Here is a 21,049-nt window from a genome sequence, read left to right on the forward strand (position 1 = left end):
AGCAGAACTTGATACTGAATAAGATCTACAGATATCAATACACTATTCAGCCTTACTTTGTCTAACCACAGAGTACAGTTAATTGACAAACTCTTGTGTTCACAAAAAAGTTTAAGTCAGCTTCACTTAATATATATAAAAAATAAGAGCTTTTTCTTTTCATTCTAGCTTCAGCAATTTAGCAGCAAAGCGCAACTAAAGACAGCAAAGTTTCTGTATGATTGACATGAAGGCAATGCAAGCTTAGTCTTTATAGAAGTCCATTAACTCCCAAACTCAGACACAACTGAAGTTTTCTATCTAAACAAACAAACAAGCCCACAACAAAGAAGAGCAAAAACGCAGGTTTTATCTGTATCTTCCTTCAAAACTTGCTACTGCTCATCCAACTTGATTGCCTTATTTTGTAAACTGAACTATATCCTGAGAAGCTAAGAGACTGATCTGCATGCTTGCAAATGAATACAGTGCTGAGGGAATCTTAAGAGGTTGGACAATTCTTCTCTTAGTACAAAGACCAAAAAAAAAAAAAAAAAAAAAAAGCACTGAAAAGAGCACTGAAAAGCATTGTAAAGACTTCTAGTAGTAGTTTTTTGAGTATACAAAGCCATTTTTTCAGAGATACTTTTAAAATGTCATCTTTCAGCAAAAATTTATTGCAACTTCCTTCAGCAAGTCATTCAGTTTTGTAGCATAGATATTTAAATTCCCATGTAAGGTTAGGAATACATGCCACTAAAGCTACCTGAAATACTGTCTGCATTACTAACACACTCTAATGTCATTTTTCCAAATGCATTAAGGCAATTTTCTGTACACTTCTAGGCACAAATATAGAACCCTAGAAGTTTTTCATTCCTTCAGCAAAATCATCTCACAAAATAGATGAATGGTAATCAAACACCATCAAGATTATGGTCCCATAAAATGGTAGATTACCAATTAAATCACTCAACAGACAAAGTGAACCATCTCAGACATTTCTCTTCATGATTAGAAACTTCAGAAAAAGTTCAAAGATTACATAATGCCACACCCAACATTTTATAGCCTGGAGGTTAACCCTGGCAGGTACAGTTCAAAGTCTGGAATGCATTTGATTACCTCCAACGGTTTTACTGAAATGATTTAAAGCTAATGCAAATTAGTGACATGTGTGAGTATTGTACACTGAGCACAATAGTTGGACATGACTGATGAAATATACTCATCTTCATTGTTAACTCTGCCTAACAATTATTAAGAGTTGATACAAGTTAAACATGAAATGCATGATGTCGAAGTTTTCACGAGTAATATAAATACAACAATTTTAATGCTTAAAATAGGATATGTGAATATAACTCACGTATATGAAAATGCCTACAGCAAAGAGGAAATTTCCATGCTTACAGAGTCATAGGAACATTTCTAAAGTCATTCTGAATTGAGGGTGCTGCACTTTTCCATTTCAAGGGAAGTATCACTAAGAAACTTGGTTACCACAATAAAAACTTATTATAACCACATGTGCAAGAAATGCTATTTCCCTAGAAGTCAGAAAATGACTTTTAAAAACAGCGTTCATTATTTTAATTAAATTTTGGTTAAAAGGCTTTCATTCCAGAAAACCCTGTCTTCCATTCCCTTCCCCTCAACTTGAATTCAAAGATACTCTCTTTGTGCCTTTGGGTTGATTGACTTTTCAGTCATTCTGGTACAATCTGGAGACCTTACACAAGTACTACCATTTTTCTTGCACTGAAGCAATTGGCTTTCATCCAGTCCACAATTTTCTATTCTACACAGAATAAAAAAGGCAGGAAAGGGTGGATCCCTTTTGTGTGTTTGGGGTAGGTATTTTTGTTTTGTTGTTTTGTTTTTAAGGCAAATTATAACTAGCTTTTTCAACTCATATTGTGTGTTTCTTAGAAAAATTAAATCAGTACAGCAGACTCAGGCTCAGAGCCACTATGTACTCTCATTATAAACCTGAAGTTCTTGGGTTTAAAAAAAATTCAAGAAAGTATAGCAAATCTACTAGAATATTAGATATGCAAGACTCAAATATAAATTTGATACCATCAACAACAAAGCTGAACTCTGAGCAACATGACGACAAATTGATTTGCATTCTCTTTTTTTTTTTTTAATTGCTATCTTTTGGTTAGACTATCTAAATCAAAATTTAAAATATGACAGTTCTTTGTGAAGCATAATATGGGATATGACTGTCAAAAGAGTTTCTCATTACCTCTCAAACCTTTTAGCTAAGTCAATTGTCAGATAGTTCAAACTGCTGAGTGCTACTAGCAAAGCAAGCCTAAAGAAATCCCCCAAAGGCTGAGATGTGGCACTGCTTTCACAATTGAAACTTTCCTTTATATGCATGGATGCGTATAAATGGATATATCATCTTCCTCCACCCCCACTTCTCCATTCTCTTTTTAATTTGGTTGTTCAGTATTCATGATTGAATTACAAGCATTCGAAGAGTCACAGACCCTCTGTTTCTTCTTACCAAACCACCGTTTCTTTTAAATAGCACTCTATTTCTCAACTCATTTTTTCACAGTACATTCTGGTAAAAAGCTTTCATTCCTACTGCAGCATTAGGAAGAACAGAACTTATCTTCCTAAAAGACAGCCAAGATTCATACTGCAGATGATACGGGTTAGCAAAAGAAATTCCTAAGAGTGCTGACAATAATTGCACACTCAAAAGACAGTCTTTTTAGGGCTTCCTACAGAGATTGCATTATTAAATTATCTATTTAGCAATGGTAATGTTCATCACACATGAATAAGAATTTTACTTTGCCTTCACTGACCCTTCAGAAGAAAGTATCTTCAAAAATATCAGGAAGAAATTCTCTACTGTGAGGGTAGTGAAACACTGGAACAGATTGCCCAGTGAGGGTTGTAGATGCCCCCTCCCCGGAAGCACTCAAGGCCAGTCTGGATGGGGCTTTGAGCAACCTGGTCTAGAGGGAGGTGTCCCTGTCTACAGCAGAGAGGTTGGAACTAGATGATCTTAAAGGTCCCGTCCAACCCAAGCTATTCTATGATTCTATGAAAGAGCAACACAAATAGAATCAGGAAACCCAGCACGTTCCTGAAGAGCAGTTGTTGAAGAACATGAAGTTATGAGGAATATAAATTTATATAGAAAAATGAAAGTAAGATATGTTTTCATGTAAAAAGTTAGAGTCTATTTGATAGTGTGTAGCTATTTTCTTAAGATACCAAGAACATCAACTGGCAGATGCTACATCTGTTTTCAACCCCTTTTTGTAACTTCAGTGGTGTTTTCAGCACCCAACAATATCTGGGCATTTAGCAGTTGCATCAGAAAAGACAAGTGAGGAAATTTCACCACTGTAAGGAAGCACTGGTGTTATCCCATAAGTCAGATATGACTTACGGAATAAAGAAAGCAGGTACCAGAGGATGTTTTGTGTTTGGTTTAACCCAGTGCTAAGGCTTACTTTATGACAGCCCGTAGGAGGAAAGGTTGGCTTAGTAAGGGGCAACACTTGTGATATGGCTTGTAGAGATTCTGTACATCTGTTTTAAAACGTATGTCTGTATAACTCTGTATTGCTCATTCTTTTTAAGGCTTAATCATAAGAAAACTACACAAACTTTTTTATGCTCTGGACAGGTAGAGAAACAGAGGATACAGGTTTATAATCACATCACTTAACAGGCATTTCATTTTCAAGCTTTATTTCAAACATCTATATTCCAAACAATTTTTTTCATATCTTCAATTTATAAAGTATTACCTCTGAAGAGAGGCTGTAAGAGAGCCTGTCTCAAAAATTTAGTATCTGAAATTCATGCACACAAGGACAAGCATTACAGTTGTTACTCCTTTCTGCATGGCTTTAGATACATAGGTCTTTGTCCTAGAGAAAGCACTGCATCCAATTTTTTTTTTCCCCAGGATTATTTTTTGCTTTAGGAAACTAAAATAAATAGTTGTTCATAAGGAACTATAGATCGATAGTTAAAACTATCTAGAAGTTAGAAATACCAAGGTTAAAATCAGATCTCTATTAATTCATCTGCTTTATGCACTTAATTCCAATTCAGCCAGATTTCTCAGTCAAGATTTTCTGCTTGTTTTATACATTTTTTCATAATTCAGCGTACAAGTTTGATGCTGAATAAGAAGTACACAGAGGCAAAAAGTTGAAGGCCTTACCAAATACCATATTCAGGAACACTGTACCTTCCGAGATATTTCTAGCTGCCTTATCAAAATTCTTTGTTTCACACAAAACCTACTCTAAATATAACCCCATCCTAATAACATTAATAGAAGTCAAGTATTTTGATATTTATGGAAGAATGAAATTAAAGTAATAAAATTAACATTAGGATGCAGGAGCTTGTGGTAGTTTTAAGCAAAGCTTGTAATTTAAGATTAATGCAGTGAATTCTTTTTCCCAAAATTTGGTTTAGCGCATTTAATATTTTCATATACTATCCTACAATAGTTTGTATTTATAATTCGTATTCCATGAAACTAAGGAATTCTTTTACTCTTTTTAGATAGAGTTATTACTTTGCTTAGGAAAAAAAAAAAAAGATTAATTTTAGTTCAGGTATTGGTCCTACTGTTCAGCCTGCCTCCTTTAAAACTGATCATTGGGATAGCAAATTCAATCAGAACAGAAGTTTTTTATCTGCCTAGGGAAATTCTCATTTCTTGGCTTTATTTTGCTAAGAACCCTTCTACAGCTGGGAACAACTGGGTGTGTCACTTTTAAAGAGCTGGGTAAGGAAGTGCTTAGCATTTTTAAATAGTAACTGTGCTGTCAACTGCAAGTCCCTAGGCTCGTATGACATTCCTACTGTAACAGATTGAAAAAAAGCATCAAAAGAAATATTAAGACAGCCTTGCATTACTAAAAAAAAGATAAAGCTGCTGTGTTTTAAAATAATATTTCTAATTGGAAATGATTTTAAGAAATTTTAAAAATATACTTAGAATTTAGGATGGTCACAGGCACTTATTCAAATAACTAAGATGTACATATGACTGTGAGAAATAAGTCCATCTGGATAATTTTTATTGGAAAGCATGACACATTGCTGTACTCTACTACTGAGCAATTTCAGCAACATCTGCAGATTTACAGAAATACCAGAAGATAAATCTCAGGCATTAATCTATACTCTCATGTTCGTTGGCAGAAGAGACGCCATCCATACTGGTATATTTTTCCACATCACAACAACTAATCTCATCACTGATCTTGCAAAGCATAAAGCTTGCAATCCTTTGAACAGCAGCCAGCAATTTTAACCATCTCTCTTCACACAAACTTCTCAACAATAAAATTTTAAGCTGCTATTTCTTTGCAAAAAGGATAATCACATAATCACTTGGAACTCAGAGTCTCTAACATACTAGAAATGTAAGAGCATTCCTGTCCTAGAGATAAGTAGTAATTACAGAGAAGAATTTCATATTGCCCTTATACATCACCTCAGACACCATTAAAAAAAATATACAAAGTAAAAGAAAGTACAACTGAAAGTGTCAACTTCATTACCAGATAGGAATATTTTTTGTTAGCATAGCTTTGGGCAAGCCAAGGGTCTTACCTTATGCCCCTATGACTCAAAAAATACTCACTACAAACAAACAAGAGCTTGGTATCTCTTAATGGCTCGACATAATCATATATAATTGATGACACAAAGATATGGTGGTATCAGCTAGAGTGAAAAGGAGAAAGCACCTCAGAAACAGGGTATGAGGAGAAAATAAACAAAGTAGAAGGAGAAGATAACTCTTCCTGCTGGGAAGGAAGTCTAGCCAGGTGGAATACAACAAAGGCTTGATAAGGTGCCAAACAATAGGAGCCCACAATACAAGAGGCCCCAAAAGTAAGTGTTAGGAGGAAATGCTTCTGCACATAATGCATCATTAGACTGGAAGCGTTCCCACTGCAAATGTCCAGTATCAGAGTTATTATGGGGGTCAAATAGCAATCAGACAAATTCACACTGGGCAACCATGGCTCATAGAAATGCAGCTTCCCAGTCAGAGTCATCCACTGGCTTTACTATGACATATTAAGACAACTCTGGTGTCCTCCTTAGTGTTAAAGGAGGAATCCACTCTTTCTATAGCACCCTCCTCCTTACAAACTCTTCACATACAACAGGAGCTATATATTTTCTATCTGGTAGTACATAGTAGTAGCCTACCAGAATATTATGTACGGTTCACAGCAATCCCAGCCTCAAAAGCTAACTGTTCAAGCAACAGTTTGTCCAATCTACTTTGGGTAGATAAAATGTACAAGCTAACAGTGGTGCAACCATAGAAAACTGGAATACAAACCGAGGTGTAAAAATACATGCTGCTTCAGGCATACTTTAATATTATCCTGTATAACCTATCACAGCTAATTCAAAATGAGGGCAATTAGCTTCAGGTGATGATGGCAAAAGAAATTTGCTTAGGTATGGCAGATAGCCAAAAGTGAAATGTAATCTTTTTCATATGCCTTTTCTCATATGCCGCTTTTTTTTTTTTTTTTTTTTTTTTTTTTTTTTTTTTGCATTTTTTTTTTTTTAATAAAAGTTTTTACTTCATGACAAGAGTGATTTACTTTCAATGCTGAAACCAAGGTTAACAGAGGACAACAGAAAAACCATGCATGAAACAGTATTCCTTTTCTGATGACTGGTATCCTCAAAATTTTGAAATAGCTTATTCTGCTTGAATGTCTGACATTAGTTATTTCTATTACATTAAAAAATTAGATCAGAAATTTTTGATCAGACAGCATTTCTCTCCTGACACATACAACTTTCTCTGGAAACCTTTTAAAGACTTGCTTGCCATCTGGATGATCAAATAATGTACAGTTGACTTTTCAATGGAGATTTATCTTTGTATAACTTATTTCCTTCACTTCTTGGAACAAAACTTCCCTCCTGTCCCTCTCCAAACTCCTAAATACATCAAAACCTGTTATCATAGCTCAGTTAAGACTTTACAATGTGGTCAGATACAAAAGTTTTAAATTACTCCATAAGTCCTTTAAACATACTGTGGAGCTGTTATATGACACAATGTGTGGAAAGTCAGACTTACATTAAAACAAATTAAAGAGCATGCCTATACTGCTGCCAGCTCTCTTGAATCTAGCCCAGACTCCCTGCATTGTTTTCCATAAGAAGCAATCAAATCTGATTTTCTGAAAACACTAATTATTCTATTACCAAGCAGGTATGATGTAATATGCCAATTGCCTTATGACAAATTCACATTCCAGCCTTACTCTTTGCTCCTGGAATCAGAACTGGTAGCGCTGCAAAGATCCAAAGAAACAAAACAAAACAAAACGCTCCACAGTTACAGACCCAACTAGAGTAATTTCATGGCTGACCTCACTTGGGCACTGTGGTTAACGTAGGGACAGGCTGGACGACACAGTTTGCACAACAGTTTGCTAACTCTACCTTACTGACCTCCCCTGGGTTTCAGTTTGCCATTTACACCACCGAGGACAAGCTCCTGACAGCACCCAACCAACTCATCTATACCCTTAGAGCAAACCTCAACCAAAATAACTTTAGCAAGGGTTTTTGTGGATAATGAAAGCTTGGCAGAGCTTACCAAGCCTCCAGCTTACAACATGACATATGAGCCAGCATAGAAGATACCAGCGTTATGGAGGGGTGCCAAATCCCCAACACATTAGCAAGAAATTATTTTTCAGATATGAGTCAAAGAAGGGGGAAAGGAGAGGAAAAAAAAAAAAAAAAAAAAAGCATTTCCATCTTAAGTGTCAAACATCAACATCAAAATGGTATGAACTTTCACTCTGTAACCAAATAAATATGGCAACATGGTACCATCCAGTCCACCTATACAAGAGATTTCTCTTTTTAATTAAAACAAGTAGATGTCATTTCACCTTACTTTTTTCCTGGTATGTACAGAAGGATTACTGCCTGTTCCTCATTAATAAAGCCAATACATTAAGACATGAATCAGTTCTTAACATTTCACTTGACAGGTTTTCAGAACAGTCCACAAAAAAACCTCTTCCTGTTTGGAGACTTTACAATAAATTCATCCTTTGTACCAACACAACAAAAGAAACTAATACTGTAACAAAGCAAGAAGCTCCATTAAGACATCTTTTGGTAACCTGTTAAGTGCCTACATATGAAAGTTCCACATTAATCTCTCAGAAATAATAAAAGCAATAAACTCATATTAGGAGACACAGTAGTCCTGAAATTAGAGAATCCAGTAATTACATCTCAGAACCAAATTACTTCTATTTCACAGAAAAAAAACTTCCTCCTCTGTAAAAACAAGACAATTACTCTGCGCAATTCTGTCCTTGGTTTCTACTCTCACATATTTTGAGAGAAGGTGCAACACTCAGTGACATACACCTGGTTAACATTTGGAGCAGAGGAAATAGCAGTCCTTCGGGAATACCATGCCAAAGCTTCACTGCAATTCAGACAAGCATCAGAAAAAACACTTCAGCCTTTCAGATTTCACATCAGTAATCCCAAAACAAAGGAAAGTGATGCTTGTTGTATCATTTAGCAGTTAATTTTACTGTAAGCTTAAAAATAACCTAAGCAAATTTCATTTCATATATGAAATGTTGTAAATATTCATTAACAATTACTTTGCTTATGTGAGGTTTAATGATAATTAGTTTCTGAAATTAAATTCGTGCAAACCTTATTGACTAGTTTCAAGAACACATAAACCTTCACCACAGTATTCAGAACTGCTCTTACCAGATTAAAAGAAGAACTTTCCTTCGGCAAACATTAAAAAAAAAAGTCTGAGAAACATATTCAGCTAAGCTTAGAGGGAGAGAGAGAGAGGGAGAAGGGAGGGGAAAAAACAAAACCACAAAACTCACTTGACTGTAACTCGATTGGACAAATCCTGAAGGTCTCCTGGATGAAAAAGTTGAGCTTCTTTCAATCCAATATTTTCACAAGCTTTCAGAAAAACATTTATATTATCCTGTGGAGAGAAGTAGAAAGCAGTTGCTGAGTTAGAAGCGCTAGGCACTAAGCAGGTTTTGCAAGATGATTAGTGCGAGCCTCTAAATGTCAAAGTCCAGCTCATGGAAATAAAAATAAAAAAAGCAAATCTGGATCATAAATACAGATCGTTTCTCGTATACACATACAGCCGGTGATCTTGGTGACTGACTGATACGTTAAAGATTACCTGGCATATAGCAGCAGCTAGCCAGTAGGCAGCAATCTCTGCTTTGATGTCAGCTCTGTTCAGCAAACAAACGCCCTCTTTCCAGCTTTGCACGACAAGCCTCACCTCTTGCCTTTAAAAATAACCCCAGCTACTGACATTCACCACCCAGAAACTCTTGGCAGGAGAGGAAGAGGAGGAACACACTGTTTCTATGATTACAGACCAATTATGGAATACTGCACCTGGAAACTGGGTTTGGTTGCTGAGCAAGCTCCTGAGAGACAGAAACCAAACTGTATTCAGCCCTGCTGCTTCCTCAGTTGTGGGGATTGCTCTCCTTGTTGGTCCTCCCCTTCCTCTTCCCCCCTCCCCCCCACCTCTCCGTAACACCAATGTATAACAAAACGTAGGTGTAGTAGTGTATTGCAGCACTCACCTGCTGCACCTGCTACAGATCAACAGTATGGCAAGGCTAAAGGGGTAGGGGGGGGGGGGGGAGGAGAAACCTCACACGATTTAGTGAGAGATTATACAACTTGTGATCTCTTTCCACTTCATAAACAATAGGCAACAGGCAAGAAATTCCTTCTCGTTAACGTGGAATGCTATCAACAACAAAAGAATTTGCCCTCTTGCGCACTTCTCAGTTTGGTTGAAAGCCACAGGAAAAGGTACACAGTTACTTAGCTCATAAACTGCACACAGCCATGTTATGCTGTAGGTTTACAAAGTCAAGATACTTATATCAGAGTTTCACAGTATGAAAAAGCTACACTTCAGCAATTTAATACACTTTAATCCCCCACCTTTTTTTTTTTTTTTTTAATTACACATAATCACTGAGCATAACTCACTAAAAAGAAGTCCACAAAAAGTAACAGCTGCTTCAAATACATCAAGAAGCAAAACAAATACTTAAAGAAAAAAAAAAAAAGTAAATTCAAGAATTCCCTCAACCTTCTGTTTTTGAAGGTCCCCAGGATTCCCCTTATTTCTTATCAGTCTGCAAACATGATATTAATCAAGGAAAATATTTGAACAAGGTAGTCCTTGTGCAGGCTGCGGTTGTGTTACCACATCCATAAGATCTCAGCTGTCTCTCAAACCATCACTATTATGCCCCAAGGTTTGAAACACAGTGTGCTGTAGTGGGTACTGTTCTATTGGGGATTGAAGGGGAAGAGAGAAATGCCATGGCAGTGGCAATGTGGGACATGATATGGTGCTGCATGAGCAGCCAGGAACAATAAAGGACAGGTAACCTCACCTCTCACCAGCTCCTGCAGCACCCAAAAGGCTGCTTGCACAAGCAGTCAAGCTAGAACTTTGCATCAGCGTACCCATAGTACAGTTTTCCTTCCCATCCTCCTTGCACCACCTTCAAAGTAACACCAGCTTACAAATGACATTTTTTATTGAAAGTGCCAGCTTAGTACCAAGACTCGAGACTTAAAGGCAGTTTCCTTTTGTATAGGAGAGGCCACAATTTACAATCCCACTGCAAGTTCCAAGACAGTGTGCTCTGATGGGTTTACCAATTGCCAAAAGTCACAGTAATCTAGTAAATAGATCATCAACTGAACTGCAGAGAATGTCTGCGCTGTGCATATAAACAAGGAAGAAGAGTCAGAGACTTAAAAAAACTGGTGCTGCCCACACCCCAAGTGTAATGAAAACATGAGCACTTGCTCATCACTGGTGTACTGTACAACAACAAAATTGTTGGCATATGAGAGAATTTGAGGTGTTGTAACAACTGAACTAAGACATCAAACTCCTGATAAACAACATATATGGCACCTACAATGCATGAGTTAACACCTTCAGAAACAGGTCAAAGAAAGGGGGAAATAAAAATGTGGCACAAAACTCAGCTAGGCATGGCACTCACTGACATGTAGAATGGAATAGCTTAAAATCTTCCTCTCCCCAATTCCCAAGCAAGTAGTTTGATCATGCTTGACACTGGTCTAGGTAACTCTGAGCTTTCCCTAAAGCTGGCGTCTGGTATTCACATTGAAGCAGCAAGATCATCCAGAAGGTTATAGCACAAGTTTGGATATTGACATAAGATAGTGTAGCATTAACAAATTAGCTCTTCTGGATACTGTACTTGTAAAGGTCTCTTGATCATTTCTAGTCACCACAGAAAATCACTGAAGATACAAATCCCAAAATAGCTGGCAGCCATTTTAAAGTCTTACAGAATAAAAAACCTGAAAATGAATTTTAAATAGTACCAGAGAAATAAGCAGAAAAAAAATGACAAGCTGTCAGGCTTGCAATTAGATTCATCATTAGAAATGTGAATGGGAACATTGTTCAGTGATTAAAGTGCTCAAATATAGTAACCATCATGCTATTCCTTCTACCAATGTATGAAATATAACTATACTTTTGTAAGACTAATGGTTGATGCTTTTTCCATTTCAAACGCTGTACTGGAATCTTAATCTCATCATACTACACAAAAAAGAAAAAAACTCAGACCTCAAACTGAAAAAGGACAGATCTATTTCCTTGTGACTTCAAAGCACACAAGCAATGTGTTTGAGAACACATTGAGAACACATTGAGAAGTTTAACATGTGTTCCTATATGCCTTCTGCAAACAAGATGCTCTCAATCTTTGTAAGCCATGGCTGAGTGTCTGATTTTAAGAAAGATTCAAATCAGCAGAACTGCACAGAAAGACATTGTATGTTGAGAAAAAGACAAGGAACCTAAATAATAAGCAGAGAATGTGGTTTGGTTATGCAAAGAAAATCACACTATGGTTTCACTATCCTTTCACTATCCTTTCACTAGATCAGATTGCTCAAAGCCTCATCCAACCTGGCCTTGACCATTTCTTGCAGGGATGGGACATCCACAACTCTGGGCAACTTTCGTCAGTGCCTTACCACTCTTATAGTGAAGAATTTCCTCTTTATCCCTAATATAAAATCAACCTTCCTCTAGTTTAGTAGTTACTCTTTGTCTTATCGCTGTAAATCCCTGAGATAATGAATCCCATCTCATCTTCCCTGTAGGCCTCCGTTAGGTACTGGAACTTCCTTAAGAAGAGCCGTCTCTTCTTAAGACTGAATAACAATCAGACTCTCTTTAGAGGAGAGGCACTCTAATCATCTTTATGGCCCTCCTCTGGACCTGCTTCAACAAGTCCATGTACTTCTTATGTTTGAAACCTAGAGCTGAATGCAGCACTCCAGGTGAGGCTTCATGAGAATGAAGTAGAGGGGGACAATCATCTCCCTATCCCTGCTGGCCACACCTCTTTTAATGCAGCCTGGGATACTACTGGCTTTCTGAATTGCACACACACACTACTGCCTCACATCGGGTTTTTCCATCAGCCAACACCCCCTCAAGTCCTTATCTGCAGGACCCTGCTGAATCCATTCTCCACACAGCCTGTATTTGTGCTCGAGATTGCCCCGACCTATGTGCAGGACACCTTATACCTGGCCTTATTGAACTACATGAAATTCACACATACCCACCTCTCAAGTCCGTTAAGGCTGATCTGGACGGCATACCTTCCCTCCAGCATGTTGACTGCACAACTCAGATTGACATCATCTGCAAACATGCTGAGGGCACATTCAATCACGCTGCCCATGTCACTGATAATGTTGTTAAATAACATTGGTCCCAATCTTGACACCTGAGGAACACCACTCATCATGGTCTTTACCTGGACATCGAGCTTTTGGCCACAAATCATTGAACGCAACTACTCAGCCAGTTACTTATCAATGAGTGGTCCACCCTTCAAACTCATCTCTCTCCAATTTGGAGACAAGGATGTCATCCACAACAGCATCACATGATTTCCACAAGTCCAGGCAGGTGCCTGCTGCTCTTCCCTTATTCACCAAGACTTGTACCCTGTTGCAAAAGGCAACAAAATTCATCAAGCAAGATTTGCCTTCAGTAAAGTGATGTGTGCTGTTACCAGTAACTTCTGTTTTCCACATGCCTTCACACAGTTTCCAGGAGGATCTGCTCTCCGTGACCTTGTCAGACACAGAGGTGAGACTGACCAGCCTATGGTCCCTGGGCTGTATGAACTGTGAGAGGAGAGGCAATACTGTTACCTTCTAAGCCTGCAAGGGGAGTAACAGCAAAGGGAAAAAATAACTGGCCATTCCCAAAGCCCATGATATGAGAATATACAGTCAAACAGATTACATACATGCAGGTTTCTGACCATTAGAAGACTCTGAACTAACAGTGATAACAGTGACAAAAATCAACTAGATGTTTTCAACATAGAGCCTCATCAATGCACATGCATGAGCATCTAGAACTAGAATTAGGATGATGCCATTACATTTTTTTAAAAATCATAACAAAAATAAAGCCTGAAGTGTTAACCACAGAATTCAAGTGCAGTCCATTTTTATTGCATTTATACTATTTGTAAATTTTTCCTGGGAGGCTGAAAGGACACAGAGAGGAGAGGTTGTATGCTTTTCCCTAGTCTATGTGTATGAGGAAAGAATAGAGCATTTTAGATGCTGCAAGCACAACTTCAGTTTCCCACAAGCTGTACAGACTCACTTTAAAAGCACACCACAAAATGCTGACTAGGTATAGCTTTTACCATCCAACATTTCATTTTTGCCACAAACTTCAAAGTAAACCACACCCAAACCCTCTGTGAAGTTGTAACATAAGAGAGGCTGAGCCTGCAGTGGGAAGCAGGTCAAGCACTTGGCACTTAAATATTGCAGTTAGAAAGAATGACAACTGATACCACACGCTTTCAGGCATGCACCTGCCTTTCTGGTCCCCACAAGGAATCATAGAGCCTTCCCCTAGGCCTGTTGCTAAGGCATTCCCCTCTAACCAATATTTAAAATAAGACAGGGTGGCATGTCACTGCAAGGAACAGCCTTTGTCTTTCCATACCTCATCTTCACACAGAAACAGTATTAGTAAGACCGTGGTCTGTGCCCTCCCCTTCAAAATCCCAAGCATGGCTGCATTCCTATCTCCTGCAAAGTCAGAGATGGGAGAAGAGGAAAGAAATGGATCTTTTCCATAGTGGTACTTCCCAGTTGGTCCTTGCTTGACCTTAGCACTGCTTCTGCTCCCTAACAAAGGGCAGTGGAACTGGGCCAGAGCATGGTAGCTGCAGCAGGTGGATGTGGTTGGAAAGGTAGGACTGCCATGGTGTCCTACTGTCAATCCCATCACTGTCCTCCAGACTGCAAAGAAGGCAGTCTCTGTGTGGAAAAATGCATGAATCTGCATACTTTTCCTTTTAAAAATAATGTTAATTTGATGAAGTAATTAAAAATAAGGAGAGAATCACAAGTGACAATGGTGCTATGGTTGCTTCTCCTAAAATAGAATAAAAAGTAGCATAAACAACAGGGAAAGAAAATTATAGATGCAAAAATGTTCAAAAAAAGAATTCCAGTAGACAAAACTGAAATGTGAGAGTGTAAGTAAAATATAAAAAATAATTTTTTAAAAAAATCTCTATTACATAAAAATTAGAGAGCATGAAAAGGATTTAGAGAGGTCTCCATACAAGGATGTGCAACCGTCATCTTATTTTTGACTACACACATGCAACACAAGAGCACACTAAATTAATCGTGCATATGTGAGTTCCAGTTTAATTAAAAAATAAATTCCTCATCGTGATTATCTGGGTGAGGCAGGAATATTAATTTAAACAAGTATGTAAATACATTTACTTTCTTTAGGGTGCAGCCATGTTGTGTGGTAAGCCTGCCTTCTTCCTAGTTAACTGTTTCTCTGAAACTCTGCACTTAAACATGGTGAGATCTTGAAACCATACAAGTTATAGCACATCTTTCAATTCAGTTGGCACCTGGGAGAAAAACAATTTAATTAACATTGTGTTTTTATGTTTTTTCTGGCTGCGTAGGCCAATAAGCATAGACAGTTCTCCATATAATCACCTACTCTTATGCAAAATATCCCCCACCTCAGTTAAAGCTTTTCTTCTCCATTTGAGTTTGTATTGTTGTTGCTGCAGTTTCTAGATTTTATTTTTATCCCACCCACCGCCCTACCCCTTACAGAATGTGAAGGAAGGGAACAGAATTTCACCCTGGCACCCTGTGCTCCCAGGACCATGGAAAGGATTTGCACCAAAGTGCTATAGCATCACCCAAACTGCTACTTGGTGCCAGGATCTGTTTTTAATTCCCAGGTTCCCCCCCCCACCTTCTCACTAAAAACACTCAGCACCAACAGTGCCTAGCAACAAAAGTGACATTTTAGGAACAGAGTGATGCATTTTTTTTAGCTACTGAAGTCTGAAAAACATGTTAATAACTCACATTTAACAGGCATTTCTTAGTATCGTACTTATGAAGACATTTAGTATAATGTTGCAAGATAACTCCATGTCTTCATGACAAAGCTTCTTGACATCTGCATTCCCCCAAGAAAGGGTGCATTTCAAGACAAAAAGAGGGATCTCTTGTTTGTTTTCAAGGCATTATTTTTCATATACACAGCACTGTACTAACCACTAAAGCTAGGTCAAATCAGTTAAATACAGTATTTAGAGTGGTGTTTTGCAACAGCATCACAGAAGAGCTACACGTTGTTTATGTTCAAAGGCGGGGTAAGGGAAGAAACCTGCAAAAGGATCTTGTTTGACAAGTTGGGTGACCTGCTCTTCCTCGGAGGTACATTTCGATTATTAACACTTGTAGGTGCAAGGGGGGGGGATTAAAGGGTGAGGGGGGAGAGCCAAGAACAGTTGAATCTTATGGTCTGACCACAGACCTGGGAGCCAGGAACTGCAATTAGTACTTGGCCTTGCACGACAGACTGCTTCACATTTGTCCCATCCATAAAATGCAACTACCTAGGCACTTACAGCTCTTGTTATTTCAGTGGAAGACTGCCAATGGGTTCAATCTTGAACTGGAGTAATAGTTGAACTACTTTTTTCTCAACTTTTTAGTTTGAAAATGAAGAATAAAAATAATTTTTAGGAGTTCTGCAAGCATAATTTAACTTACAATGACCTCAGGGCTTCTGTTCTATAAATCATCCCACCTACAGCAACATTCATGGAGCACTACATTGGCCAAAGACCAGAAATTGTGCTAATTGCTTTACCACTCCCCAGTGTGCACCCTTCACTGTTTTTCCATAGCATGTAGAATATTAAATTATGAATTATTTTATAATCCTTAACAGGCAAGTCTTCCCACAGCGTGCTCTGTGCAAGATTACAGATACAAGGTACAAACTCCTTTTGTGTGAGCTGCCTGCTCCAAGTATCAACAATTTTAAATAAGAGCCTTGAAGAGTAACATCCCTCTTTGCTGTGCACTTCACTCACCTACTGACATTGCAATTGGTCTCACTAGAGTTGAACCATTATGGAAATCAACTTCTGAAACAGCCTTAGATAAGAACCATTTTGATTTCAGACAAGATGGCCCATCCATCCCCAGATCCTCATTCCCAGCTGTGACATTCCCAGCCCCTCGCAATCCCCACCACTGCAGTTAATGACCAGCAGAAGACCTACCCAGTTGACCTCATTGCCTCCATCCTCTTGATGCACTGAGTGCCATGGGTTATTTTCAACAGTAGTAATGGCATTACAACACACAGGAGAAAAAAAAAAAAAAAAAAAAAAAAAAACCACCTTGTTTTTTGTTTTGTTTTTGTTTTTTTGGTTGTTGCTTTTTTTTTTAAGGGGGAGTTTCATATTTCTGGTGTTCAAGGTAACTGATGTAGGAAGGGACCAACTGTCTTCGCATTTGAAATCCCTTTCAGGCCTACCCCACTTCTTGATTGTGCTGCTGTATAAACTTCACTAAGGTAATCCAGCAACAATATATAACCCAAATGAACAGCAATAAGAGCAATTAACAAGTTGTAAACTACAGGTGCGTTTCAGGGATGTCACTGTTACCAAATAAGGCAAACCACAGAGAAAAGGGGCAAAAGTACAGCACTCAGACAACCTGAGCCTACAGGACTTTCAGTCAAGAGCATTCTGTGCAGCTTTCAGCTTTAACTCCACTTTGGACAACTACAAAGGGAATTGAATTCACTCACCCACAGGCATGCTGACTGTAAAGCAAGGACAGAATCAAAATGCTGTGTTATGGAATAGCATCCTTGTTTAGAAAACTCTTAGCTTTCTCACTACTTACAGACACCTGAGTGAAAGTCAGGAAAAATCGAGTGATGTGCTTTTTCACCTTGAAGTGCTTATAAAAAACAACAGACTTTGCACACTTAATTTTACAAGTACTCCAGTGCCAAGTTACGCTACCAGACAGAGTTGCAATGACAGTAATCCACTTAAAGGTGCAACTCACCTGAAGCCTAATGACTAATAAAATAAGAACTCTTGTTCTTGAAACATTAAAAATTTTGGCAAAGCTTGCTTTTGCTTTTTGCCATCCCCACTCCTCCCACCCCCACCTCCCCATTTTCTTTAACACATTTTTGTCTGGTTTTGCTCACACAGGCTAATCATTTTATATGGATTAAATCCAGAGCTTCACTCGTCCATAGGACTTGAAACAGAAAATCTCTCAGATCCTCAATTCACATGGTCTTTGATTTTCAACTATGATTTGCTACCTGTTTCTTCTTAAACAAGAATTTGGAAGCTCCCTTTAACTTTGACTTCTTCAGCAGCCACTTACAAACATCGTTTGTTTCCTGAGAGGAGTTGCATACCACCACCTTTTTTTTTTTGGAATGCTGCTGCCCTGACAGAGTTTATCCCATGGAGTAAAACAGCTCTCCCAGATTTGGAGATGATCTGCTTTGCAGCCCATCCTAACTTCTGAGCAGCATCCAGCTTCCTCCTGTCCCTCCCTGCTCTCATGCCCCACAGAAAGAAAGCTTGGCCACCTCAGTTGCAGCAGCAATTCCACGCATTAGGTGTTGGCATGGTATTTATTCTTTTACATACATCACCGGAGGAGAATGATTCAGCATGGGTACGGAGGTGTTCAGACAAGTGTTGAAAGATGTGGTACGAGGATTGCGTACCAAACAGAAAGGCAAGTAGCATAGCTATATAACTCCAGCTATACCACAAAGAACAAGTATCACTGCTGCAATTAACATCTAGTTTCTTTGGAAATTGCTGGGAATTTCAAATGCCACACATCAGTAAATATCTGACATGCCAGCAAGAAAACTGCTACAGTGTCTACCCTATGAAGATTTCACACATAAAAAAAAAAACCAAAACAAAATGGTCTGCTGCAAGTCTCAAATCTTCACTTCCTTGGCAACGGTGGAAGAAATCAGATTTTAAATGTCACCAGTATAATTTGAGGTGTGTACCTTTTCTACATGGTTGAATTTTTTTTTTAGTTAGGAAGGAATGTTCGTAAAGGAACACAAAGAGTCACCAGGTATTTGAGGAGATAAAAATAGCATGCAACTGACAGTAAACAGAAAGTAAACAGACAATAAAGCAGAGACTTACAGCTGATTAAGTTGAAAAACAGAATTCTTTGCAGTTTATTTGATAACCGCAGTTTGTTAAATGCTGGCAAGATGGGAGAAAAAAAAAAAAAAAAATCAAACTTCTTTTTGGAGCTTTAGTTTAGAGCTGGAGAAAGGATTAAAAATTTACACATTAGAAGATGCTTTAAGCTAGTCCTATTATTTTACAGCTGTTTTACAAAAATATTTAATTAATTAGCATTCTGTGATTACCCCCCACTACTCTGCCCTTGTAAAGCCCTATCTGGAGTACTGCATCCATGCCCGGGACCTCCAGCACATGAAAGATATGGAGTTGTTGGAGCAGATCCAGAGGATAGTCATAAAGATGATCAGGGGGCTAGAGTACCTCTTCTGTTAAGAAAGGCTGAGGCAGCTGGGCTCTTTCAGCCTGGAGAAGAGAAGACTCTGGGGAGACCTCATTGTAGGTTTTGAGTACTTAAATGGAAGTCACAAGCATGAAGGAGACAGACTTTGTAAAATATCTGATAGCAATAAGAGAAAGGGTAGCAGTTTCAAGTTAAAAGAGGGAAGATTTAGACTAAATGTTACGGGAAAAAATTTTACTGCAGCAGTGATGTACTGGAATAGGTTGTCTAGAGAAGCTGTGGATGTGCCACCCCTGTAGGTGCTCAAGGACAGTTTGGATACAGCCTTGGGCAGCCTAATCTAGTGGGTGGCAGATCTGCCTATGGCAAGCAGGTTGGAACTTTGATTTAATTTAAAAGGTGATCTTTAATTTCCTCTCCAACTTAAGCCACTCTATGACATCTCTTTCCAGTAAATCATTGGAAGTGTCAGTCTGAAACAGATGATCTTATTTAAAATATTACTTTCAATTCACAGTAATGAACCAATATTCACAGTACTTGCTGTCCCCTGACCAGAGAACAAGCCTAGCAGCTGAACCATCATTTCTCAGGGTGTGCACTTCTCGGGGTCCTCGCTATACAATTTCTCCCCGTTTACATCCTCTTTATATATTTCATTCTGTCATCACCTCCCAGAACACTGTCAATTTAATAGAGCATATGGGTTTCATTCTGCCCAATAGAAGTTTTAAGCAGCTACTAAAAATGTCACAAAGAGTTTTCATCAACCTCCCCTTTCCCCACGCCCTAAATTTCAAAGTGTTTAAGCAACAACCAAAAACAATTAAAGGAAATTCATAGCTAAGGCTGAAACATGCCGTATGTTTTCAAGAAAAAAGGGCACAAAACATCAGTAAACCACTGCAGTGATTACATACTCCCACTATCAGGCACTGAAAAACTACAGAACAATATCATCTCCAACTATTAATAGCCATACTTCCTTTCTAGTATACAGATCTCTTTTCTTAATTGTCTAACAAGGGTATTTTCATACAAGCCATATTTCTCTTTCCCATAAGACAGCAGAAGCAGAACAAAAATGATTTTTGAACATACTTATCAATTCCTGCATTACTCCTGACATTTATTAATTTGTAGTTTGATGTTTTCAGAACTTGCTCCAAACATGTTTTGTTTAGCTGTACAATCTATGAGAGTTAAAATTCTATCCCTGTCCTGATTTTCCTGGTTTATTTCACACTGCCCATGCTCCGCTTGCTTGAGGTAAAGCACTTTGAGATGTAACGTTTCAAAAGATTTTTATGGTAAAATATATGCTTAAGAATTTAAAGTTCTTAGTGATCAGGTTTCTAAAATGCTTCATAGTTTATGAATTTACTTTTTTTTTTTTTTTAAGATCAGAATTTTCAGCCCACAGGCTCTATTGCCCATGATTCTCCCAGATTTTAAGTAATGTCTGCTCAGGAGTTTGAAGTAAAGATGACTGTAGTACCCGAATTTTACATTGGAGATGTACAAGCTAATGTCCAATTGCCCTTTTTTACACTGTTGACAAAATATAAACTTCAATTCCTTAGCTAAAAAAAGAAAAGTTGTTTGACATGGCTATCTATTTGAGATACCATCCCTGTGTCACCTCCCAGGTGAAAAGATATTTTCTTAGACTAGTATAAAATTCTTTTATGTCCAGGAAACTTGTTTGAGCACTAGAGCTGGACCACTGATCAAAGAAAAAAGTTTCCCCTCCCATGTAATTGGACTTGTCAGAACAAAACTAGATACTTAAGGTGCATCCCAGTTACCTACTTGGTAACAGTCGTGTAGAAGTCCTCACTTAGTTTAAGCCTTTGTGAAGTCTGGAGATGTTATTGCAAACAATGCCATCAAATACCATTACACATTAAAATGCTCTTTAGTATTTAATATCATTTACCAGAGCAGACAGGTTTCAAGCTACACATAAGGCTGAAATATCTGGAGGAGGAAAAAAAAAAAAAAAAAAAAAAAAAAAAAAAAAAAA

General features: G+C 38.1%; 1 protein-coding gene across 8 annotated transcripts in view; it reads right to left on the reverse strand.

Moving 5' to 3' along the window:
• LMO7 (LIM domain 7) overlaps window positions 1–9,076 on the reverse strand; it is a 72,253-nt gene extending 63,177 nt beyond the window's left edge. For 5 of the 8 annotated variants that reach the window (XM_042839204.1, XM_042839209.1, XM_042839207.1 and 2 more), the window contains exons 1-2: window positions 8,907–9,076; window positions 8,381–8,479 (exon numbers count right to left, since the gene is read on the reverse strand). The gene's annotated coding sequence lies outside the window, so the exon portion shown is untranslated. The remainder of the gene's footprint in view (window positions 1–8,380; window positions 8,480–8,906) is intronic. The other 3 variants (XM_042839211.1, XM_042839208.1, XM_042839210.1) reach the window with 1 other exon arrangement.
• Between the last annotated feature and the right edge of the window lie 11,973 nt (window positions 9,077–21,049).

The sequence above is a fragment of the Centrocercus urophasianus genome, unplaced genomic scaffold (genome assembly GCF_019232065.1).
Source record: "Centrocercus urophasianus isolate 14NV4802_14NV808 unplaced genomic scaffold, USGS_Curo_1.0 seq_9, whole genome shotgun sequence".
NCBI lineage: Eukaryota > Metazoa > Chordata > Aves > Galliformes > Phasianidae > Centrocercus > Centrocercus urophasianus.